The 27,528-nt window shown below is 33.7% G+C and overlaps 2 protein-coding genes across 6 annotated transcripts in view; one reads left to right on the forward strand and one right to left on the reverse strand.

Moving 5' to 3' along the window:
• Positions 1 to 6,659, reverse strand: part of PsGEF (Protostome-specific GEF) — a 29,902-nt gene extending 23,243 nt beyond the window's left edge. For 3 of the 4 annotated variants that reach the window (XM_085485619.1, XM_029301724.2, XM_085485620.1), the window contains exon 1: positions 6,496 to 6,656. The gene's annotated coding sequence lies outside the window, so the exon portion shown is untranslated. Of the gene's footprint in view, positions 1 to 6,495 lie in introns of all 4 variants that reach the window. The other variant, XM_085485621.1, reaches the window with a different exon arrangement.
• Positions 1 to 27,528, forward strand: part of LOC114930014 (uncharacterized) — a 38,906-nt gene that overhangs the window by 2,786 nt on the left and 8,592 nt on the right. Inside the window, exon 1 of one of the 2 annotated variants that reach the window (XM_029301758.2) lies at positions 26,872 to 27,434. The exons of the other annotated variant lie outside the window; for it this stretch is intronic. The gene's annotated coding sequence lies outside the window, so the exon portion shown is untranslated. Of the gene's footprint in view, positions 1 to 26,871; positions 27,435 to 27,528 lie in introns of those variants that run through there. 2 annotated transcript variants of the gene reach the window in all.

Raw genomic sequence — 27,528 nt, forward strand, 5'->3', positions numbered from 1 at the left:
TTAATTCAGTCATTAAAGTCAGAACTACTAATGACATTTGCTCGATGCAACATTATCGTTTCAGTATCTATTTTATCAAAAATCTGAAAACGTGTCTTATAAAATATCAATAATCAATATTATAAAATTTTCTTTTAATCATAAACACATTATGTAATTATTGCCTACATCTTAGAGTTGTTGCTTGATTATTTTATTATTTCATATCGTAGATATCGTGAATATTTCACAATAGAATAAAAATATCCAATAAACACCTATATAAAATTTAAATGATTAGAAAGATTGTCAGCTCCGAAAAAAAACTCCAAATTGTCCCTTTCTCTGTTTGTCTTTCCCTTTCTTGCCAGAATGTCCTGGGAGCTCGCGAGAAAGAGGGAGGACAGCTGAGAGAAGCTCGTGTATACCCGATTTCTTTTCAGGACCGCGCAAACAATCGCGCACGACCTTACATATGCAAACATGCGCGCCGAATGTCGCTTACGTCGAACAAAAAGTCTCCGTCGGCTCACACGGAGATTTGAAGTACTTTGATGTTACGGGGGAGAGGAGGGAGGGAAGACATGTATATTACCTTTTTTTCGTCAATTTATTTAACAGGGTGTCTAGCGGTCAGAAATTATCTGGAAAACCGGGCATCGTCGGGGAAAAGTCAGGAAATTTTTACTATTCATCTGGATTTTTTCACATTATTCTATATACATTTGTCTCAATAATTGGAAATTTTTTATTAAATAAATATAAACTTTTCCTTGACCCCCAGCACGCTAATTTTCTGTGTTAAAAATCGACTCATCTACAGCGTGTTTATTGTTCATTTATATTTTCATCGTCGTGTTATTTTATTTCGATATATTTGATGGAGACAAAACTAAAAAATTTGATGTAATGTAAATAAAAAAGATGATTATTTAAATAGTTTATAGTTTATTTCGATTATCGTACACAATGCAGATTGTATAATTGATTTAAATTTTTGTTTTAATTTCCGAACATTTAAAATTTATATTTGAAAAAAATAATACTAAAAAGTGAGGGAAAAAAATGAATTTCTGGTCTTGGAAAATCTGAAAAAGTCAGGGAATTTTAGTCTGCTGGCCACCCTGTTTAATTACCTCGACAATTTTTTTCATTGGTTATTATATTTGGATCGCTAAGATAAAATCACTTGATAAAATAATCTCTATATAAATTAGAATAAGATTTTAGAACAATTTAATGTATTAAAAAAGAATTGCATTTAATTTGCGAGAATTGTATATTCAATAGAAAAATTTTAAAAACTTCTTTGAATATATAATTTTTTTCTTGAATTCTTTCTTCTATATTCTTTGATAAATAAATTTGTTTATTAATTTTGTAATACTGTTGCCAAAATTGAGAAACGAAAGTGCATTTTCAAGTCGCTAACATCTGCATCGACATCTGACAAGAATTATTTGTGAAACATATCACCAATTTCTTAAACATCAAATATTAAAACTGATAAAAAAATATATAAAAGGGCGCATTATATATTATATTATTTATAGAAGCGAAATCGTGATAATCTTTAATGCTACATAGAATACATGCTTCTTATTTTTATCATTTGTTTAAATATTTAGCAAGCAAACTTGTAACGCATCCGTAAATATCAAACATCGAAAATGATAAGAAACTACAAACAGCAGTTTTCATCTCTTTTTTAAACATTCCAAATTTCAACATAAGGATTTTTAAAAAGGTCTGCATGTGAAACTTATCGCATAATATTGATAACGAAAATACATCGAAAAAACATCCAAGGCACTTTAGCTTGAAAAAAAAGGGGGAAAATAACGATCGTTTTGAACACAAGAGAAACTCCAAATTCCTATCGGAGAAGATTCTCGGGATTCGCCAAAAGAAGAGGGGAAGGCAGGTGGAGGTCCTGTACCTAATTCTTTTTCACGTTATCTCACAGACACGCGGACAAGAGAGTGCGTGTATACACATACATATACATATACTTATATACACGCGAATGTTCCGAGTCGCGAGCTGTTCCCGAAAATGTTCTATTCATCGGCCCCCTTTCTTCTGGGGCCCACATACATGCACTTTTTCTACACACACACACACTCTCTCTCTCTCTTTCTCTTTCTCTCTCCTTGACTAAGCTTCAAGACTCAGTTCTGATTTATATTGGATTGACCCCGGCTGCACCTTTTGCTAGCGCCATTTTCTCGAAATGCTGGGAGGAGGGTGGTTTTCGGGAACCCAACCGACGACAATCAAAGCCGCATTCACTAGCTACTACTCGCCTCGTCAGGAACGGAAAGAGATTAGGGGAACGGAGTTTGGCGGCGAGATGGAAGGACGTCTAAAGAGAAAACATATCGTGCACGATAGAGGAGACAGAGAGAAAAGAGAGACTCTGGGCCCGCGCGTTATTTGGAGCACACCTGTCCCTAAGATGATTGCACACGTTCCCATGTCGCGCGTTTCTCCATCATCCGATCTGGATCCACCATCAAAATCACGACCCGCGATTCTTGGCGGGTTCGCGAAGGCGCAAAATTGCGGATTTCTCACAATTTTTCGTTCTGTTAAGAATAAACGTAACTCTGACAAAAATAATGGAATTGTTCGAGCCTTAAAAAAATTCAAAAGCGTAACTTATGAAATAAAAATTATTTTTTTTTTATATTTATTTACAATATTTCGTCGTGCAAATTATTTTTTTAACCTACATATATATGTATAAATTTATTTATATTTATTTACAATGTTTTATACGACATTCAAAATATATATTAAATTATATATATATTATATATGACAACTACTTTTTGCAAGTTAAAAAAAAAAATTCAGAAGCAGTAACAAACAGAAGATACATATTCTCTCGAGATTATAAATCATTTTGATATATCTTGATTTATTCAGATTTAAATTCATGGTCCATTATGTATTCTGCTCGTTATATTACGTATTCCATTATGGACGTCGATCTTAAATATATCGTGATGCCCCGGTCGGGAGAAACCGAAAGTGGAATCTAATTTTCGAGATACGATCCACTCGAGGAGAAACGAAGTGCGAGAGTACGAAGCAGGCGCGACTGGCCGGACCCATCAGACGAGAAAAAAAAAAAGAGAGAAGAGCGAAAGGAGAACAAATGCGGAGGTCGATCGAGAATAAACTGGAAACTCGCGAATCGCGATGGTCTCTCACACACAAAACTTGCGCGAATACACACATACGTACGCATACTTTGAAATCCCTCGGAAGACTTCGGAAGGACGAGACTCGAAAATAAGGCAGGAACAATGATGAGGAAACGAGTCCTGGCAACGACGTCCGAGGGGCATTTAAATGGCGGAACGCGCCGAACCCGAGAAAAGACTCTTCGAGGTGGACCCACGAGGTTCTCCATCACCATCGACGCAGGGGAAGTTTGTATAGGACCCATGAAACTAGCCCTCCTTTCAGAGCCTCCCTTTTTCGCCCGTCGTCTTGCGAGATCTCCCCACCTTCCTGGCAGATGTACGCGCGAGGCACACGCGTGTGCGCTCTGCCCCTTCCAACCCTTATTTCGGTCCCCGTGGGCCCCGCGTGTCACTCCGATCAAAAAGGACTGTCTTACAATTAGACGAGGTTCTAACATCGCTCTCGAGGGCGCACTTGTCCTTTGTTCGACCGGTCGACCGAGAGAGCGAGGAAGCCCCGGACACTTCTCAACGACTCCCGATCTCTTTTTCCTACCCTCGTTCCATATTCCCTTGCGCCTCCGCGATTCCGAGGCCGGTCACGTTTTCGCACGATGATGCCCACGATCGTGAATAAAAACGACCGTAAACTCACGTTCGACGAATTTAGAAACTCAACCCTACTCCACATTAACCCTCTCGGTGTGTTGAGGGGGACACTTATTATTATATGATAATATATAAGTGAAGGGATGATACGAAATTATTCTGCACAAATTTTGCATCATTTTTGCAGAGTCAATGAGAGTGAAGATAAGTTGTGTGTATGGAAAATTCGAAAATTCAATCCTCTGTCAATAGAACTCTAAGAAATTATAATGTAATATAATAATATAAGTAGAGGGTAAAATGAATATACAGGTATAAAAAAATATAATCGCTTCACGAATTATTCTTTAATTAATTACACTTATTATTATATGATAATATAAGTAAGGAATGATACGAAATTATTCTGCACAAATTTTGCATCATTTTTGCAGAGTCAATGAGAGTGAAGATAAGTTGTGTGTATGGAAAATTCGAAAGAAAGTTGTGTGTATGGAAAATTCGAAATCATCCTCTGTGTCAATGGAACTCTAAGAAATTATAATGTAATATAATAATCTAAGTAGAGGGTAAAATGAATATACAGGTATAAAAAAATATAATCGCTTCACGAATTATTCTTAATTAATTACACTTATTATTATATGATAATAAAAGTAAAGGGATGATACGAAATTATTCTGCACAAATTTTGCATCATTTTTGCAGAGTCAATGAGAGTGACGATAAGTTGTGTGTATGGAAATTCAAAAATTCAATCCTCTGTGTCAATGGAACTCTAAGAAATTATAATGTAATATAATAATATAAGTAGAGGGTAAAATGAATATACAGGTATAAAAAAAATATAATCGCTTCACGAATTATTCTTTAATTAATTACACTTATTATTATATGATAATACAAGTAAAGGGATGATACGAAATTATTCTGCACAAATTTTGCATCATTTTTGCAGAGTCAATGAGAGTGAAGATAAGTTGTGTGTATGGAAAATTCAAAAATTCAATCCTCTGTCAATAGAACTCTAAGAAATTATAATGTAATATAATATAAGTAGAGGATAAAATAAATGTACAAAATTATAATCGCTTCACGAATTATTCTTTAATTATACATGTGACTATTTTACAAATAAACGTTTTGAAAAATTTTGTAATTCTATATTATCGTATAATAATAAATCCACGCTTTCTTCCGGATAAAGTAATAAATAGAAATAGAATCAATCAAAGAATTCAGCAAAGGGACTGCATCTAACATTTTTCACGCAGGCAGATGTTATTCATAGGGTCGATGAAATATGAACAGACAGACCGATCCTCACGTCTCTCGATGCGTAAAAATTTTATTAATTTTAGTTAATTTTAGTTTACTATTGCTTCAACTTTGATTAGCTTTCATAAAAACGAATCACGTCAAAGGATACGTTTGATCGCGTGAATCAATGAGCCGTGAAAATTCGAAATAAAGGGAAGTTAATTTGTTAACAGGTAATTTGCATAAAAACTAGCTCTTAAATTTTTGACAAAGAAAGTTTAAAAATAGTCGAACGACTGATTAATATGAGAAATAAAAAGAGAGTATATAGACAGAAAAATAAACGAAAAAAGTTTGCGCAAACGAGGGAGTATGCAAAAAAAGAAAAGAGTATAGTTGCACCCCTTTTAATGATGCATAATAGCTGCAATGTGCAAGCAAGCAGGCGCCATTGTTTCATGTCTGACGAATGCGAGGTACAACCGTTGAGCAATTAAGCGATCGTTTACTCCCTCAAAGAGAAGGGTCATGAGATTTCTGGTGTAATGGTGTAGCGACTTTCGTTTGGAAAAAGTAACAAAATTTTTACAACACTAAAACTTACTTTAAAAATGCACTCGTATTCTGACAGATATTTTTTTTAATTTAATAATTGCACGATTTTATATAGAAAATATATTAATCCGCAAAATTTTTTAAATTAATTATGCATACAGTTAAATGAAAATTAACAAAACATTAAATTTAATTTACGTTAGTCAAAAACCACTTAATGAAATGATAAATTAATTTCGCGCGGTATTACATAATTGCATTATTATCTACTAAGAGTAAAACTTTGTGCCAATTTACAATTTGAATTTTGAATTAACTATAAAATTAAGACTTAAGCTGGCATAAATTTGTATTTGCCTACTTTTGAAATTTTCAGCTAGATTAATTATTTTGACATTTAAATCCCCAAAAAATAAATATTTGCCTAAAATTGAATTCATTTGAAATTTGCAACTAAAAATTTTATTATCTATTTAAAATTTAATTAGTTTATTTAATTCTTATAGTCTACCTAATTTAACATTTCTAAAATTGTTTGGACATTTAAATTTTAATCAAAAAATAATCGAACTTTTTAAAATTTGTTTAAAAATTTATATCTGCAGTTTAATAAAAACGTATAATAAAACTACTATATAATTGTTAGCTCTAAATTATTACGATTCGACAAAAATAGGCGCATTAAAAATGCCCGAAAAATATTTTGTTAAACAAAGTAAAATAAAAACGCAATATTTTCAAATATATATTCTTTTCGTATTCTTTCGTTAGAAATTTGAACCTCCCACTAATTTCACACTTTGACCTTTATACCGATCTTCACGAAACCGGTCAGCGCGAGCCTTCTTCGGCATGAAAAAAAGACTGAAAGAACGAACGAATGAAGCGAGCTACTCACTGCGTCCTTGGCGCCGAAAAGTTCAGCTAAACATCCGACACTGGAACCGATAACGAATCACTTTTTCGAGAACACAGTGTTCCACATAGCACGGTTACGATTTGATTTCGATCGTCGACACTGTTCGAGTCACGAAATATCGTAAAGCACCGAGGTGTCGGTAACCTGGCACTTCAACGGCCGCCACTACACTGACGAGGTAGGGTGAGAACCGGGGCCTTATGTAGAAGGGGTCCCTAGGTAACTCAGGGAACAGGAGAGACCCATTCGTCTCTCTTTCTCCTGCTTTAACCGCAGTTCTCTCTATCCCTCTCGTATTCGATTCCCCTTCTTTAAACCTGACTTGACCACATCGGCCACTCTAATCGCGTCAAGCGAAGATCTTTAATATCAATAGCGTCGGTGGATGTCTCCCGATTCATCTCAATTCATCGTTCACTCACGTGTTTTTGCATTTCTTTCATGTTCCAAAAAATTAATAAATCTTGATTTATTGCGATATAAAATTTTTGTCTCATTCAGGATGTATAATCCCCCGGAAAAAACCTGAAAACAAATTGTCCCTTTGACTTTATTTTCAAATATATTTTTAAGGAATATAAAATTGATTAGGTTCATATAAAGTATATTGAAATATATTTTATTGTAAATTATAATATATTATTATATTAAAAAATATTTTATTTATATTAAAAAATTATGTATAACAAAAGTAAACTTATTTTAAAATGGTATTTAAAATTTTTTTAAATACTTTAATTTTACCTGGAATTTTGAACAAAAGTACCTGGAAAATCATGGAATTCTCAGGGAATTTATTTATAAGATTTGAGTATACACCCTGTCATTCTCTCTGAATTAATAAACCAAAAATTGCTTGACGATAATTTTTGTAGAATATTATTATCATTAAATCCAGAACACAGTTGTGACAAAATAATTATATGAATGGAGTTGCATCAAAGACATATAAGTCACGTTTCGCTCGCATCAAAAAATGACCACTCGGTTGCACCGCAAATAAGCGAAAACCTCGAATTCATTTTACGCTCGCCAATATCACGAAGGATATTTTGAAAAGATGCCAAGATTATATACGGTACAACGGCTTCTGGAGATACGAAAGGCAAGGAAGAATTCTTTGTGAACTCCTCCGCTTTGGCACGTGTCAAGGACACCCGTCGTTTCCTTTCTTCATTCACCGTTCAGAGAGTCCGATTATTCGGACAAATTCTTTATATATTCCTGATGATCCTTTAAATCCAGGATACTTTGGCGAATCTATCACGATTCATTGAAATCTGACTGACAATTACTATATTTGTGATGGTTATTCCACTTGAAAATCGATATCATGCAAGACAATTTTTTGAAAGATTTTCTCTTCTGTCCTCTTTCACAATATATTCAAAAATAGCGTTACAAAACGATTGACAGTTAATGATTGCATCAGGCAAACATATAGAAACAATATTTATCTCCAATACTTATTTCGAAAAATGTCAGAATAATTAAAATGCAAATATAATAATTTAATCATTCAGATTTAAAATCTAGATATTTGTCATTGTTTGTAACTCCTCTCTGTATTTGATCAATTCATCGAAAAATATTTCTCTATCTGTAAAAAATTTCCCTACATTGATATCGAGCTTTGATATGACGACTCCATGTGTTGGCAAACTGTGCGAATTGGATCAGAATATTTTTCGGACACCCAATCTGTTCGAGCAAGGTGAACAAATATTATTCTTTTGCCGACTCGGTCAATCTTCGATATCGAGACGTTCGAAACTTCGCAAACGTTAGATCATAGTGACGTGAAAAATGGCGAAGACTGTCGAAAAAACCGCACTGATCATCTGCAGATAGATCGCTACATGCGGGACAGCTGCGTTGGTAGAATTCTGTAGACATATACTCACATTGTTCGAATCTACAGAGTGCCCTAAATTTATCTTATTCAATTTATTCATAATTATAAATTCTCAAATTAATATCTTCAAATTATATATCTTTTTTTTAATTCACTTACTAAGTTCTTATTCAATATTTCACAAGAGTCAAAAATTTTCAGGCATACAATGTAGTAGAAATATTTTCATATATACTTGTATAAAATATTTATATATACATATATAATGCAGTGATAATTTAATTTTACAAAATATTATTGATATCATTAATAACTTCGAAGTCTCGGTGCGTTTGAAAAACTTAACGAAAATAAATTCGCCACTGTGTATATACATTGCGCCACTGCGCATCGATCTTAATATATAGTATGCATCAATATGAGGGATCATGGTAGCCAATATGATCTTGTTATTCAGGAGTGGCGGACCGCGGTTGTATTACGACCACAAGGCCCCGCATGTCGTCGCAGCATGTAATTAGAAACGGTTTGCGTGTTTATGAACACAAAGAAGCCGTTCATCTAACGCGCGATTGACTGTTACACTCATCTAAAAGCTAAAATGAGATAGAACGACAAAAGACGAGATACAAAAGTCTTTTGCACAAAATATGCAAATATAATTTTATTTTTTCCAAATAAATTAAAAATAATCTTCTAATTTTGTTTTTATTTTAAAATAGAAAAAAAGATTTAAAAGTTTTTTTTTTAATTTAACTCTTATTAGAAAAATAATCTTTTATCACATCTTTGTACTGCTTTTCACAATTTTCTCGTTAGTAATTTAATATATAATTTTTTACCTATATATTATCGGTAATGATAATAATAAAATTTAAATAAAATTTAATACATTATTATTCGGGAAAATTACTAGACAATTCTGAGACTTTTAATTAAATGTATAAATTCTCCTAGACTACATTTGGAATTGAAAAATAATGAAATTTTGAATAGATAACAAATTTTATAACTTGATTATAGTATCATAAACCATATTTAAATATAATATTAGTTCAAAATCAATGCTATTTGACATAAATATTTATAATATTTGTGATACATAAAAGTTAAACATTTAATTCTTTAAATATCATTATATAGAAAAGTATATACAACTTAAAAAAGTTGAATAGAGAAAAATCGCAGGAACATGTATTATTCATCAGAGGAATATATTAATAGAGAAATCGATAATTATTTTGCAATCAGACAGGTGTACAATAGAGTTTTTTTTTGCAGTGACAGGTGACATTGCATGCTTTACAGTAGAATTAAAATTATAATTGTATGAAAATCAATTTAACCGATGGCAGGCACTTCGTTACAGCTGCAGAAAATAAGCGCACGCGTATATAATTAACATTAAACGGTAGGGAGAGATATAGACTTGTACGTTTTTAAATTTTGTTTAGGAAACTTTTGTTGAATTTTAAATTTTCTATATTTTTTTTTTCAAATATATAAATGTATATTTTACTTAAAGAATTATAGAACTATATATGTACTTACGTGTATTCTTTTATTCTTGAAGTATCAAAATTTATTATTATCGCGTACATCAATATCGATATAAAAAAGGAACAGCCCGTAAAAAATGAAAAACTGTAATGTCAAATGGATCAGGTAGTAGAAAAGTATCGGAAAAGTTCAGACGATGGCAACGGATGATGAACACGTCACTTTAACAAAGAAGTATCGATAATCGTGGCAGCATTTATTGGCACCCCGACGTAAGATGTTCCTTCCGGTTGCAGCTTAGGGTCGCGTTATTTCTGAGCCGTTAAACTCACTCATTTTTTTCTTGCTCTCTAGAGCGCGCAAAGCGTATGATTTTTTTCTTTCTTCGACTCCTCCTATATCGGAAAGGCGATGGAAAGGCGTGCGCAAAAAATGATGTAAGAGATGTAACAGCCTCGCGATTTGTCGTTCACGTTTCTGTCATACAATTCTGTCTCCTTTTTAATAGATGATATAACAGATATCTGGAAAATGTGTCATATCGACAAGTGCGTTATTACATTAAACAGACAATTATCGCGAACATATTTTACATTGAGGGCATGTTCGATATTTGTCTCTGTTTAATGTAATACCTAATATTTATCATTTATCAATACAACACATTTGTCTATTTATAATATTGTAATATACTTGTCAATACTTGATAATTAGCCATCGCTATTAATTGTTGCACACTGCGTTATTTACATATATATAATAAGTAAATACATAAACAATATTTCAAATACGATTAAAATAATAATTAAAAGGAAAATAATTTTTACGACCAATACTGACAATTAAAAACCGTATGAACATATTATGCGAATGAAACTTCTTGTCGAACTGTGATAAAAAAAAATTTGTTTATCATTTTTTTCCTCTTTTTATCACGGTTCGACAAGAAGTTTTATCCGCATAATATGTTCACGGTTTTTAATTTTAAGTACACTTGAGAAGGACCAAAACTCATGGTCGAAACGTTGTGTGGTGATTATTAAATATTTATCAGGCAGTATTGGTCGTAAAAATTATTTCTCCTTTTAATTATTGACTGGAAACATCAAGAATTCGATTATTTAAAATAATAATAGTAGATTCTGTAATAATACCCAATTAAATAATTCTTTGACGTTTGAATATTGATAAAAAAAAGTGCGAGTTTCTCCGAAAACAGAATAATTCCATTTTCCGGAAATTGCATTACGTCGTGTGTCACTAGACGAATTTTTCGACCGGATATACGAGAGAGAGGAGACGCGGTTCTGAATGTGCACAGGGTGCCTGGTACACGCGAAGCAAGTTCGGTTTCACACGCGACCACCCGTCGACCGAAATTGCATATTCATGCGTATATAAACCTACGCGACTCCCGTTCCTTTTATTTCGGAAATAACGTAACGGCACATAGGCAGACGGAGGGACAGAGAGAGAACAGAGAAGCGAAGAAGTAAGAGAGAGAGAGAGCTAGTGAGCATACCGGCGTAAATTTTTGACAGGTGCTGGTCCTGATTCATACCCCGCTGTCGCCGTATTAACCACATTAATTGACCGAGGGTGCTACGGGCCGATACCGACCACAATCTAAACCAACGATCGTCGGAAATCCGGCAAGTCGAGGCAACCTCGAAAATTAAGCATCTCGGCGCGTTACTTCAATCGAGATTTTATCTCAATTCTAATCGTCAAGATATACCTCAGCATTTAAATTGCAGAAACAGTAACGAACGTTTTCTTCGGTTTTCTTGGTAATTAACATTTTTGCCAAATTATACATTAGATTAAAATTCAATTCAATTTCTGGTGAAATAAAGTCGGCTTTAAATTGACCGAAGAATAGCTAATTATTAAATTACTTGTCAACATAGTTATGAATATTCTTGTTTTTGAATCAAACGGAATTATATTTGTCTATCGATTGTAAAATCGATTTGAAAATATATATAATTCATAATCCTATGCATTTTACATTCACTCTTTATATTCGGTATATATATATTGATATCACACTCTTTTAATCATTAATTTATTTATCGCGTTAAATCCACGTGAGTACATATTTTAAGAAAATAAATAAAATGTCACCACTCTAAAATTAATTGATATCAAATATAAATGATGAATTAGCAAATCACAGTTATCGATCGACAGATTAGAATTAGACACAGACGACGTAAATTTTAACGAGGTTCCATCAGGGGTGAAATGACCATATGTGCCCGCATATTCCCGAAACGATTTATTTTCGAAAAAAGATTTCGCTTGGATAATGATGTTTCTAGCAGCTATTAACCCCTGCTTTTTCGGTCGTCAATGTAAGCAACGCTGCCTATCCCCTTCTTTATTCTGTGCCCCTCGACCGTTTTACACGTTGCATGCTGCGAACGGTGGATCATCCGATGGTCGTGATTGCGAAATATAATTTGGGCTTTCTTAAAAAAGCATCATTCGCATAATCTCTTCACCGGAGCCAAATTGATCCCTCCATCAAAAACATGAATTAATTCGTCAACAAGTTTCATTCTGCGTTGAAAGATTTGTTCATCAATCATGCGCGACCCTTTTCGTCTATAATAAGGTGGATGAATTATAATAGACGATAGTTTTGTCATCATTTTTAATAGGGTTGTATCTCACTATGATATTAAAGTATTTCCATTTTGTAATATCAAAAGTAGAAACTTTTTTACATTTAATTTCTTGTTGCCATCAATCTTAATGAGCTATTATTTATTTTCTTTCGTTATTTGGAGACGATTTTTCCTCAGCAAAAATGCCGAAGGAGGCCATAATTTTTTGCACGTTCCCAATTTTTGCCATCGTGTATCTTTATAACTAAATCTTAAATTAAAATTTTATTAAAGTAAACTCTACTTGAAATTAATTGGAGAATGTGATTTTGTTAATATTTTATTTCTACAAGGCTTAGTTTGCGAAAAATCCTTCATTTTCAATCGCTTATAACTCGAAAATGGTCTCCAAATAACAAGTAGGTATATTTAATTATTATATTTTTAATTACATTCTTTTTTATTTTAACGATCTTCTGAGCCTTATTATTATTTTACTTTATTTAAATATTATACATTTTGAGTACATATTACAAATTTGATAAAACCCAATTTTGATATAAATAATAGAATATTTCCGCGAGTGCCGCTTTTCGTTAGTCGCTCTCGCAGGTTTCCGACCGCAAATATAATGTCGTTACACAGTCATTAGCCGCAAGAGCATCTCGCAGTATATATCCACGCTCATTTCCATTCTTCGTCGTCTAGACGCTCGAGAGAGGGGCCGGAGAAGAGAAGATGCGTCTCCTTTTCGACCCCTTCGTTGTCCGCAAAGCCTAATTTCAGAAAAGGGTTCCGCCAAACGGGGCCCGAAACGGTTATGGGCATTGCCGCGAAAGAAAGAGAAAGTAAGAATCCGAGGAGGAAGGAACATCATTCGCATAGGCTTGTTTTCAAATACTGTCCCGAGCTCGGAGATACTATCGACCCCTTTCGCGCAAGCTTTTCACGTTCCTCGGGAGTCTCTCCGAGAGCTCGAGGACACAAAAGGGGTTGTCTCCCTTCTCCGAAGTCGATCCGAAGGACTAATTTTCTGAAACGGCCCGTAAGAACTGCGATCGCCCTCCGATGTACAAATTTTCACACCACACATGACTAGACACGAATAAATATTTATCGTGCTCATTGAGCCTCGTCAACGAAATCTCCCTTTTAGATTTGCAGATAGAAGCAACAAACATTCCTTCTGCTTGAAAAATTAAAAATGCGATTTTAATCGATAAATCTAATATATTTTAGTCTATTTAGTCTGTTACTATATGTGAAATCAATATGTATAATATAACTTCATACGTGTTAAATATTAATTACTTATTAATTTTTTTAAATAGTATTTTATTTCTTAGCTTCAAAAAATATTTTCTTCAAATTTACTTCAAATTGACTCAACAAAATAAATAATATATAAATAGTCTTCAATTTATTTTCTGTTAAAAAACCATCAAACTCCAATCGCCCTCCGATGTACAAATTTTCACACCACACATGACTAGACACGAATAAATATTTATCGTGCTCATTGAGCCTCGTCAACGAAATCTCCCTTTTAGATTTGCAGATAGAAGCAACAAACATTCCTTCTGCTTGAAAAATTAGAAATGCGATTTTAATCGATAAAGCTAATATATTTTAGTCTATTTATTCTGTTACTATATGTGAAATCAATATGTATAATATAACTTTATACGTGTTAAATATTAATTACTTATTAATTTTTTTAAATAGTATTTTATTTCTTAGCTCCAAAAAATATTTTCTTCAAATTTACTTCAAATTGACTCAACAAAATAAATAATATATATAAATAGTCTTCAATTTATTTTCTGTTAAAAAACCATCAAACTCCAATATTAATTTCCATATTTATCATTAATCTGATCTAATTAAAAACTCCATTTATTACAAAGAAGCTAGACGATTAAATATATGCATAGTGACATCTTTCGAGATTTTCTTTTTACGATTAAGAATAACGTCGCGCGTTTAAATGCATGGCGTTCTTATTCATCTGCTCTTACGATCTCTCTCTCTCTCTCTCTCTTCTTTTTTTTCCGTAACGCGGCTCTCTTCCAAGGCGGCATGAATATTGAAGGAGACAGATAGCGAGGCTGTCTCTCATGGGAGTCGCGCGCGCGCGCCTGAGTTGTACGCTACGAGGATCCAGCTTCCGTTACTAAAATAAAGTACAAGTCGGACGAGCGCGACGGAGCGTACTAGTTGACACGACCACACGACCAGAGAGAAAGAGAGAAAACGTTTGATTGTGCTATTAATAAAAGTATTCGAGGTACATTGTCTAATCTGAATTAAGTATTTACGCGAACTTTCGGAATATTTCTGTCACATTTATTGGATGTTCGAATATTGTCAATGAGAAACATTTCGCTTATGTGTATCGATTCTTGATAATCGATAAGATTCTGCTGATTCGCAAAAAATAAAGAACTTTGGCATATAGTCAAACTTTTAAGATAATTAATCAATTAGAATAATTAAAAATTAATTTGTCGTATAATTTTTTTAAATAATTTTGAGCAACTATAAGATTTTCTATTAAAGATTATATTCAAGATTTCCTCTTAGTTTTGTATTATTTGTGCGATAAACTTGTGAATCCCTGTAAAGGAATTTTGCTTTTAATTTTCATCTTATGTAACGCATTCTTCTATTTATGTTCAATCTTACAAGACATTTATTTCCTGTTTTCTCGGTATTTACGTTATTTGCCATCTAGGAAATTGTGAAAATCGCACTTTTCACATGGAATGCGAGTATGCTTTTATCTTAAAAAAGGACTTATTTTTCAAGACCTCTATTTTCTTGCTTTGAAGAGAACTAATGCAAATATCACATCGGAAATTCAATTCAATTTAACATAAATATTATTCCCAATAATTGTTTCGATAAACTGCTAATTGTAAGAATAAAGAATTATTGGCGCAAATGTATAAAAATTTCGAAATTTTTAAATAAGATTTCTTCATAAAAAATATGATCTCAAAATTGAATAATAATTAAATATTTATAATTATGATAATTTTAATATTCTAATTAAATTATATCTTAGAGAGCTTAATAAATTTAAAAAATTTGGAAGTTTTGATAGGCGATTTCTTCTTAACAAAAATATGAAGGCAATAATATTCAAGTTATAAACTGAAAAAATATTAATGAATTAATAATCCGCACAAATGCATGCATAACTAAACATACATAAGAAACAATTTGGTTTTCATCTTCGTCATAAAGACGTCAATGGCAAAAAAATGTATGAAAAATTAATGATACCATATAAAAGATACTATTTATAACGATAGAAATTTTATTCTGAAAAATAGGGGAGAAAATATTGATAAGTTCCACCCCCTGATTATTCCGTCGGAACTTTCTCTCGCGGCTACAGTCAAAAATGGCTTGAATGACGGAAGAACGGCGCAAAATGATGAGAGGAAGTGTGTGAAAGGAATTAGGTCCCAGGACGATACACTATCGCTACGGGTGGTCCTCTATATTGGGTCCGATAACGAACTCGCATTCTCGAATCAAGTCCCGCATTGTCATCCGGCATTCATCGTGTATCATAATACGATACATTGGCGAGTATTCACCGTCAATGTATCGCATTATTCTGCCTGCATTATTATCCCGCTGTGCAAATCCGCCGCGCGGATCGTGATCCTGTCTCTTTCGTTTTATCCTTTCTTCCTACCTGCCTTCCGTTCCTTCCCTTCTTTTTGCTTTCCACGACTCGCACGAGTAAAGGAAAGCACCTGGACTTGGTAACGGGGAGAACTTTCCTGGGAGAACAAGGTCAGCTTAGGGATAATCGACGCAATAGTCGAAGGAAGGGCGCGTAAGCATTGCTGAACAAAATATGCATATCTCAAGTTTCTATTGAAATTCTGTACAGAAGCTTAGAGGCAACTAATTTATTCAAAATTAACATGCTCGAAGTTACATCTTTAGAAAAAAAGACAAATATATGTATATGACAAAAGTTTTAATATTTTATTGAAAAAATTCATTGTCATGATCAATTAATTTTATATACTCGATACATTAATTTTTAAAGTGCAAGAATCAATATTATTTTTAATTACAGAAATTTGAAAACAAAATATGCATATCTCAAATTTCTATTGAAATTCTGTACAGAAGCTTAGAGGCAACTAATTTATTCAAAATTAACATGCTCGAAGTTACATCTTTAGAAAAAAAGACAAATATATGTATATGACAAAAGTTTTAATATTTTATTGAAAAAATTCATGATCAATTAATTTTATATACTCGATACATTAATTTTTAAAGTGCAAGAATCAATATTATTTTTAATTACAGAAATTTGAAAACAAAATATGCATATCTCAAGTTTCTATTGAAATTCTGTACAGAAGCTTAGAGGCAGCTAATTTATTCAAAATTAACATGCTCGAAGTTACATCTTTAGAAAAAAAGACAAATATATGTATATGACAAAAGTTTTAATATTTTATTGAAAAAATTCATTGTCATGATCAATTAATTTTATATACTCGATACATTAATTTTTAAAGTGCAAGAGTCAATATTATTTTTAATTACAGAAATTTGAAAACAAAATATGCATATCTCAAGTTTCTATTGAAATTCTGTACAGAAGCTTAGAGGCAGCTAATTTATTCAAAATTAACATGCTCGAAGTTACATCTTTAGAAAAAAAGACAAATATATGTATATGACAAAAGTTTTAATATTTTATTGAAAAAATTCATTATCATGATCAATTAATTTTATATACTCGATACATTAATTTTTAAAGTGCAAGAATCAATATTATTCTTAATTACAGAAATTTGAAAACGATGACGAAATAATAGATTGAATAACATTTTTCTAACGAGCTATATTATATCTATAGAAATTATTGATTTTCTTCAAACGTATCCATAACATTTTACTAAGTCAGATTTTCTATTTGATTCTTCTGATTGTGTGTATGTGTGTGTGTGCGTGTGTGTATGTGACATGTGTTACACGTTTGATATATGATAGAAATATTGCAACGTAATTCGGGGCTTTCCTAATTTACGGAGAAAGAGAGTGCGAAAGTCGCTCCAGATCTAGATGGAAAAATTTGTTTAATAGCGTAGAACGTAAAAAGTACATTAGTCATTGAACAGTTATTTGTTATATGTCAGATAATCGACAATGCGTGATTCCATTGTGAAGAACTAATCACGAATCTACGTGATTCTTTGCAAAGTGCTCGCGATTGATTGACGTGACACATTAAGAGCAATGAATGCGCAACATTTTTTTCAACCACCATATGGCAAGACTTTATAAAGCCGGAGTACAACCGTCTGTCAACTCCAGTTCCGTTGAACTATATTGTCCTACTTTATGAAACTGCCTTCGAGATGATTCTTGCAACTTTTTCAATTCCAAAGAAGTGACACTATATATTATGTTATACAGACTATATTTCAGATCTATCAAGTTACATCTCTATCTTTTTTTTTCTTTTTTAGAGGGGCACAAAAATCAATCTTTTCAGTCGCAAGAGGGGATTGATCAATTAAAGAAAAGATATTAATTTCTTCTCTAAATTTCTTGGTATGAGATTCTACTCTTTTCGAGTAGAGATTCCACTCCAAGAAAAGAGAGTACTAAATAATTTTCTTTTACACGTATATATAATATATACACACATCTCATAAATATATATATTCCAATAAAAGTGGCATCTGTAAGTTTTCGCCGAGTTTTCGCCCTATGATAAAGTTTTCAAAATGTAATTTCTTTCAGACGGCTATATTTGTACGTTAATTTCATATTAATTGAAATATATATACCGAAATAAAAATATAGCTCAGTCGTGCACCAGGAAAAATGATATACATTAAGGCTATACCGATTGCCGCTTTCACCGCATACGTACCATATATTGGCCGAAAAAAGTACCGCATGTCGGCTGCGCATACGTATATGCATGTATGTGGTCTCGCGCCGTTAATATTCCGTCAGTACACGTTAAAAATGACGTCGACGGGATAAGCGTGGACGATAAGGTGACCCATAATTAGCTTCTTGATATTACCGTGGCGAGTGCCCTCCTACTCCCGAACGATTCACGAGGGGTCCGAAGCGCATTATGCACGCGTATGCACGCCCCCTCCTTTTGTGCCAAGGTGGTCAACCCGTGACATATATTACGGGGGAAACGCCACTCGTGGAATATTATGAATGTCTAATTTACTTTTAACCGCTGACCGTGTGGACCACCATCGCCGCCCCCTATACGACCAAGGGAGGTCGCCCGATCACCCGGTAGTATAACGGAGTTCACGCTCTGTTAAATCGAAAGGGGTGCTGCGTGCCCCTTCGTGTTTTATCCGCCGGCCAGGAAAGTGCAGCACGTGTTGTAGCTTTTCCGCGATGCTTTAATGCGATATTATCGGTGCCTCGGTACAAATGCTTGGCCCTCGATACTATCTTTATGCAAAACCACTGATGTATATATATAGCAACAATTATCTTGGAAATTATCTTTTTTTTAAATTAACATTAATATTTATTTGTTTTGAAATTTTGTGTGGCATCGCCAGTAGGAAATTTTGATTTTAATTTATTTAGTTGATGCAAAACTGGCATCACTTTATTGTATGAAAAATTACATAACGTTCCAACCTAGTAATACTGACACTTGTATATTTGACACTTGCATTTTGACAATTTTTTTTTATACAGAAATTATATCTGCCTCGGTACAAATGCTTGACCCTCGATACTATCTTCTTTCTTTATGCAAAACCAGTGATGTATATATATAGCAACAAATAGGAAATTATCTTTTTTTTAAATTAACATTAATATTTATTTGTTTTGAAATTTTGTGTGGCATCGCCAGTAGGAAATTTTGATTTTAATTTATTTAGTTGACCAAAACTGGCAGTCACTTTATTGTATGAAAAATTACATAACGTTCCAACCTAGTAATACTGACACTTTGTATTAATTTTGACACTTGCATTTTGACAATTTTTTTTTATACAGAAATTATATCTGCCTCGGTACAAATGCTTGACCCTCGATACTATCTTCTTTCTTTATGCAAAACCAGTGATGTATATATATATAGCAACAAATGGAAATTATCTTTTTTTTAAATTAACATTAATATTTATTTGTTTTGAAATTTTGTGTGGCATCGCCAGTAGGAAATTTTAATTTTAATTTATTTAGTTGACCAAAACTGGCGTCACTTTATTGTATGAAAAATTACATAACGTTCCAACCTAGTAATACTGACATTTGTATTAATTTTGACACTTGCATTTTGACAATTTTTTTTTATACAGAAATTATATCTGCCTCGGTACAAATGCTTGACCCTCGATACTATCTTCTTTCTTTATGCAAAACCAGTGATGTATATATATAGCAACAAATGGAAATTATCTTTTTTTTAAATTAACATTAATATTTATTTGTTTTGAAATTTTGTGTGGCATCGCCAGTAGGAAATTTTGATTTTAATTTATTTAGTTGACCAAAACTGGCGTCACTTTATTGTATGAAAAATTACATAACGTTCCAATCTATTAATACTGACACTTGTATTAATTTTGACAATTTTTTTTTATACAGAAATTATATCTCGGAATTAGTAACTATGAGTTACACTATTTAATAATTCTTGAAAAAAATTTTTTTTTTATAATTAATACAATTTTGTTGAATAATCTATGAACTTGTCGACAAGAAGCATGCGCGACGACAGGATACTTTACCGAGAAGGAGCGTAAAATTATCCTCGCTCTGTGATCTCGTGAGTGCGTGTGAAAGAAACGAGATGCTGGAAAGACGAAAGCCGAAACGGCGATTGCGCCTCTCTCCGAGCGAGACGTCGTTTTCTTCACCACTAATTGGCGGGAATGACGTATGAGCCTTATAATTGGTCGAACGAGGGGTGGACCGAAAGATAGAATGTTGTATCTCACCCTCCGCCGAGGACATTTTTCAGCTTTTCTCGCTTTTTCTTTCCGAGAAAAACGGTAACCAAAACGGTAGCAAACGGTGTTTTCGACTTCGTTATAGTTTTTACAAACTTCTGCTCATTTTGGGAAATTTATTTCAAGAATTTTCTACTATACATTTCTTGTTTTACGAGAAGTGATAATAAAAGTTGCATAATAGAAAAATTGAATTAATCGAGAAATTTAAAGAAATATTAAAATAATGTATTCTATAATTTAAGTTTAATATTTCGTTTTATTAATTTTAATTTAATTATATTTTCTCATTATGTGCAAATGAAATGTCTGCATTGTTATTCTTAATTATTCATTTCTTATATCTATATATCCTTTCATCTTTATATATAACAGTGATAAGAAAAATAGAAATTCAACAGTATTTTATTAATGTTTAAAGATTATAAAATTCAAATTGAAAAACATTATTCTATCATACGAAAAATTTTAATTTTAATAAAATTAATAATGTTATAATTTTTATTATAAAAGATACATGAAGCGGATGAATAATCAGTTTAAATTTTTATTGTATTGCGCATTACTTGGGCAGCGAAAAATAGTTATATCGATTCTTTCAAAATTTGTCTTGACATTAAATGTATGAACATTATCTTAGATTTCCTGGGATGCAAAACGTACAATCGCAATAAGATCCCCACGAAAGTCCTTTAAGCGCTGTAATTCGATGGCGTCACGGTGGCGAATAACCGCATTTGCGGTCGACTTATTCTTGGAACCGGTGTTCGTTTTCGGTCATGAACGGAGAGATCCTTGCAGAATCCTTTCCCTTCCCCATCGTCAGATTTAGGGCGAGCTAAATCGCTCTATTTATCCAAGCGATGGCAATACGAAAGCAATTCCTTTCATTCTTTCCTTATTTACAGTTTACGATCGTAGAATCGTTTTCATCATTTAATGAAAATTCTTTAAGAGAAGAACTTATCTTTGAAAGAAAAATGTCAAACTTTTAAACTCTATAACTTATTTTTATATAGTTCATAAGATTAAAGTTTCGTTAAATAGGTACTTCAAATTTATTCATATATACGTAATATTTTGAAAAGATTTTAAGTCACATTTATTCATGTATTTTTTTATGGGGAGAAATTATTTTGTTTACCTCTTAGAAAAATAAATTGTGCTATAATTTTTACGTATATACAGAGAGAGAGAGAACATATCTTGAAAAATTATAAAAAGTCTATTTCAATTTTGAATAAAATTTTGCAATTTAAATTTGCATAAATTTGATTTTCAAATTGCCTATTCTTTGGCACGAAAGTGCAACTGCAATTGCAACAACGAGTCGACCGTTAGCGACCTATCGAAATCATTGTCGGTACTCTCAGACCCCCCTTGTCCTTTTGATCTTTTTTAACGCGATGGCTTCACGGTGGCCGCCCGATGGTCACCTCGGCTTTCCACACCGTGAATTCGCCGTTCTTGGCCGAAATTTAAGGCGTCACGGTGCATTACACATGGAAATTCCCCTCGCGAGCACGCAACGAAAGGCAAATTCGAAAAGAGACTCGCGACAATAAGTCAGTCCTGAAACCTCTGTTGATTCGTAACGTTTCCTAGCGTCGCGCCATCATGTTTTATCGCGACCGAGAAATTGTTGAGAGTCTTTATACGTTTAATTTCAAAGTTTTTCCATTAAGAACTTTATTAAAATTCATTAAAGTATTCACGACACTTGTTAAGCAGTGTACAAAGAGTCTTATCAAGAGTTAGAAAACTCGCCTAGCATCGGATTTAGATCCAAATAAGGGTCTGACCTGGCGCAAACTAGGACGCAATGTGCACTCGATGCACCAACAGGCGCATATAAAACTGCAATAAAACGCGACAGACTTTACGCGTCGACGGATGGCGCAAGGTGGTGACCGAAAGACGGAGACGAGGTAATTCTCCAAAGGATATGGAAATGTTATGGAAAAGAGCTTAAACGGCGTTTCCGCGTGCTCCCGCACATGTGGAAACGATTCGATCGTCGCGTCACGGTGGTCGAAAACCGCAGATGCGGTTTCACGCGACCCTTCCTCTCGCGTTACAGAACGTTGGACATTCACCAGGCCCCACGACAACGTGGCCCCGAGACCTCTCACGAACTAGAGCTCGAATCGCTCTCGAAGTTGCGGTGATCGAAAAAACACGCATTTCGAAAGGACACACTTGCTTCGCAAATCAAGTTCCGAAGTTTCCGCGACAAAATGTGACGTGAGAGAATTTTATTTTATTTTGATGTTGAAAGAATTTGATAAAAGTTTCGCTGATTGATATTTACCACGATAAAAAATATTAATATGTACATAGTAAAATTAATCGAACATATTTTATTGGTGGTAAATATTAATATTTTTATTGTGATAAATGCATTAATCAGAGAAACTCTTGTAAAATTCTTCCAATACCATATTTTCTCATAACTTATTTCAGGATAAATTCTAAGAGAAAATTCTCTCTGTGTCTAATTAAAGCATATATATATATCAAGGGAAGAGGGACAAATTTAAATTCTTATAAAGTATAATATTCAAGAAAACTAAAATTTTTCTGAAGAAATCCATTCGTTAACAAAATCAAAGAAATTGAAGATCAATAGTATTAATTCTGCAACTTTTAGTACAAAGAATATTTTATAAGAATTAAATTTCGCGAAGAGGGTAATAAAAAGAACTTAATATACTTTTACTATTTTCACATTGAAAAAAAGCTGCGAGGAATTCGACTTTCCCGAGAGAGCGAATCCTATCAATTCTCCTCTTAATCCGTCCATTTTTCACGAACCTCCGCATTGTGACAGATTTATGTCTCCGTATGACCTGTTTATACCCTCTTGTGTCCCCGAGTTCAGCGTTTGCGACTATAAACGCCAAGATTTCTCGAGATCCCTTCGCGATCCTCAGGCGAAAGCTCGCGTCGAGCGGAAAGACGGCCGAGAACTACGGGCGAACAAAAGTGCCGGACGACGCGACGCGACGACGGGATGTCATCGCCGCGCCGCGAGAAAACGCTCTTCAGGCCCGCCTAATAATTCTCGGCGGGCGACGCCGCGACGTGTACGTGTCACGGCGTCGCGACGCGCCCGTCCGTCTTGCCGCGGCTGGAACAACGCGAGAAGACTCGCGGATTTATCTCTCTTTTTCGGGAAAACACGACGAATAACTCCGAACGTCGAAAACGGAGGGATTCCGCTCGAAGAACCGAGAATCTCTCGAGCGATTTGGCGCATTGAGGAATCCGCATACCGGCGATCTCAATAGAGATGAGAGTAATGCTATTGTTGTGTCAGTGAAGATATGCGCTCCTGCTTTCCGCGAATCTTTTAAGAAGATATTAATATTTCAACGATTCAATGAGGAAATGGAAAATGTGTATGAAAGATCAAAATTAAAGCGATTGCTTTGATGTAAAAATATTTAAAATACTTTTCATTCATGTCATAAATAACTTATAATGTTAATTCATTATTTTATTGAAGAATGTAGAATTTTAAATCATATATAAACTCAGACAATATTAGAAAAATTGCTTTTAAGTGCATTTAAATATAATTAATCACAATCGAATTAATATGCAATTTGAGCAATTTTTGTTAAATAAATAAATAAAATCATCTATCTTAAAAATATATAGGAAGTCATCTGATACCTTTTATGACATATAAAACATTATTTTTAAATTATAACAAAATTACTTGCGCTTTTTGTGAAAAATGGGCGCAACTTGAGATAATATACGCAAAAAATTACGGATTCCATTTTATTCATCGAAAGCAGGCAAAATTGCTGTAGGTGGTATAAAGTGTTTATAATTGCTGATCGCGTGTCCCTTTGCGGTTTATTATCGTCAAAATAATTCAGGCTTTAAACGGCTTTCGAAAATGCCCGACGGACGTTTTATTGGGCCGGAATAGCGAGAGAGAGAGAGTCCCACAGAGAACTCGTAAAAGCCTCATATAAATAAAATTGCAGGCGGAATAATTATTGCGTGTTTATCCACGCGTGTCATCCGATGTCGTTTGCATCTCCCATAGGATGATTTCGAAAGCATGCCCGTTTTAAAGAGAATAAATTTGCAGTTGCGTGAATGCTTGATCGCCATCATTCAAATAATCGCTTCATTTTTCGTACTATATCAATATTAAATTTCTATCAAGTTGTTAAAAATTATATGCTGATAATAAATACGCACATTCCATTTCTGTTGAAGTTTAACTAAAAATCCTCGAGGAACTTGAGTTCTTATTTTTTATTCCTATTTGTTACTAAATAATTACATTATTTCCTAGCATGTTATCCATTATATTTGACATTGAAGCTGTCGCTGTTCTTTGTTCGTCCATTAATGTCGAGAAAAAGAGTGCAACTTTGCGACATCCCTTATAGCGCGGTCAGCTGTCGGCACTCTGTCGTCCGGCTTTTAACGCACTTTCGTCCGTTTTGTGTCATAAAATTACCATCACTACTCCTCTTACTACTTTTTCTACGTTTTGACGCTGCAAAGAAAATGCTACAAAGAGCGCAGCTATGCGCGATTTGCCCGACATCACGTTCGCGCATTCTAATTTTATAATCAAGAGCATTAATTTCATACTTAAACTATATTATTTCTCTTTTTGTACCATTTCTCGAATTTATTTCCCGCTTCTTCATACAGCAACAAATTCTTTCGATCGATGATTGAAGTAGATGTGTCGCTGAGAAAATAAACTATAAATTGAGATATATAAATGTATGTATATCTATTTATCCGTCAATATCTTTTTCCATTTGAAAGTGTTTCGCTCGTGGAAAGAGAGGTTTCAAAACACTACAGCACTATAAAAGATCCTAAAAATATTTTTACTGTGTCATAAAGTTTCTCCCGCTGGCGCAATCTCACCTCAACTCGCGACTATACTTTCGAAAAGTCGTTTCGGAATTTGGCATGTTGATCGAAGTAGTATCTAGAAGAGGGAATAAAACTTCTCAGGACTCGCTATTTGATATTCTATATTGATCTCGTATCGAGAACTACATAAATCATCGGAGTAAATAATGTTTGGGGTGCAGCGACGGATTATGAGAGGGATCAGGACCAATCTTTACCCAGCTCACGATCCAAGGATGGCTTTTATATATTTTTTTTTTCGAAGAGTACACATTTTTTTGCGATTGTAATATTTATATACCTATTGATCTGTTTTCCTAGTCACAACATTAATCACGTGCCTTCCCGTTTCGATTTTTCATCAAAGAATTATGAGCTTTTATTCTTTGTCATCCATTCAATAAATAAAAAAATAAGTTGTCTGATGCGAGACAAAATTTATGCCGATCGAACCTTTTTTTACCTGAAACATCAATTTTTCAATATGTGAACTCTAAAGAGTGGAAACAGTATTTATATATATATTGATCAAGCGTGAATTATTGTATATTGATCAAAATTTAAGCAACGTTTAAGGGAGTCGAATAAAATTAATCGAAAATTGAAAAATTGCTAAAGAAATATCTGACAATTAAATTTTTTTTATATTTTAACTCTACTCTAAAAAAATAAAAATACGAAGCAGAACATCATGATCTCTTCCAGTAATACATTCGCGCAAAAATATCTTCATTAATATTTAATTATTTACTCAAGAAAATTTTTTCAATAAAGAAAGATTTTTCAATTAAAATGATAAAAATTGAAGGCAGAAACTATTGCTAAAAATCGGGAAAAATAATAAGATCTTCTACTCAACATTTATTATTTCCGGATCATTTTGGATGACCCGATGTTATATATTGAACATTGTGAAGGATACATGACACCCTTGTGAAACGAGATACCAACCGCCAGAGGAGAAGGATGAAAAGAAGAAAGATGATGAAGAAGATCTGTGTTCTGGGTTTATAAAGATTGCTGTTGGAACCATGTCCTTGAAAACGGAAACCACCATGGAAACGCCGGCGCCTATACGTCATCGCTAACGGGTAATTTTTCATTAAAACGTTAACGAGGCGCATCCCCACGTGATTTACTCGTTTCTCCAGTACATCGTTCTGTCAAACTTCCGTGAGAGTTAATTAAATTTCCGTTGCATGAACACTCGACTTATTAAGCTTAATCTTGTTTTTCTAAGTAATTTTGATTTTAAATTGTACTTTATCCCTTTGATTTTCAACATCTCATTAAAGTAACGTTTTTTGTCATAATTTTTGCAATTTTTTCTTAAAAAAAATCTTGTGTGCTCTACATTCAACCGTCATGCAAACCCGCGTAAAACATGTTGCATTAGACCAACTTTGACAAAAATAAATCGATTGCCTCATCGCGCTCTCGGATGCATCGCCTCGCGGCGCATTTTCATAAAAGCGCGTGCACATACGTTCTTCCGCCTCTAAAACTCCTAGTTTGCGTAGCAAGGGAAATCATTTAGAAACCAATGAGCTTCTAATGAAGGTGGAGCTTGCGACGAAAATCTCCACCTACTCTTAAAACGCTCTATTTCCCTCTGCTTGCCCGCGAAGAGCGACAGCACGAACCGGGAGAAGATTGAAGAGAACGCAAGACGAGAGATGAGAAGATGAGGGAACGAGAGAGACGGAGATGTAGAAGCAGATGAGGACCTTTAAGTACGTCTTAACTCGGCCAAGTCAGTTGGCATCTCGCCGCTCCGAGCAAAATGATGCCTTCGTGTTCGAGCGCGATCCCGCGATCAACCATCTCGATCAGCGACACTTAATAACGTTCCTGTGATTTCAACAAAAAAATTATAAACCTTGAAGTTACATCTTACCTACGCTTAACGCAAACTTAAGATTGTGTCAACGTGTATCAATTTTTCGAGGCTGCGAGTGAATGGAGAACTTTTGCCAAAATCGGTTTATGAAATAAAAATTGGACAGCGGAAGTTGAATAAGAAGGTGGACGAATAAAAGTTTTGGGAGATATCAGGTATGTCAGGTTTTACACTAAAAGTTGGGAAACATAAGATGTGACTAACAAACTTGATCGATAAAAATTGCAAGAATATGATCACTGATTAACC

The sequence above is a fragment of the Nylanderia fulva genome, unplaced genomic scaffold (assembly GCF_048542155.1).
Source record: "Nylanderia fulva isolate GAGA-0341 unplaced genomic scaffold, ASM4854215v1 Scaffold38, whole genome shotgun sequence".
NCBI lineage: Eukaryota > Metazoa > Arthropoda > Insecta > Hymenoptera > Formicidae > Nylanderia > Nylanderia fulva.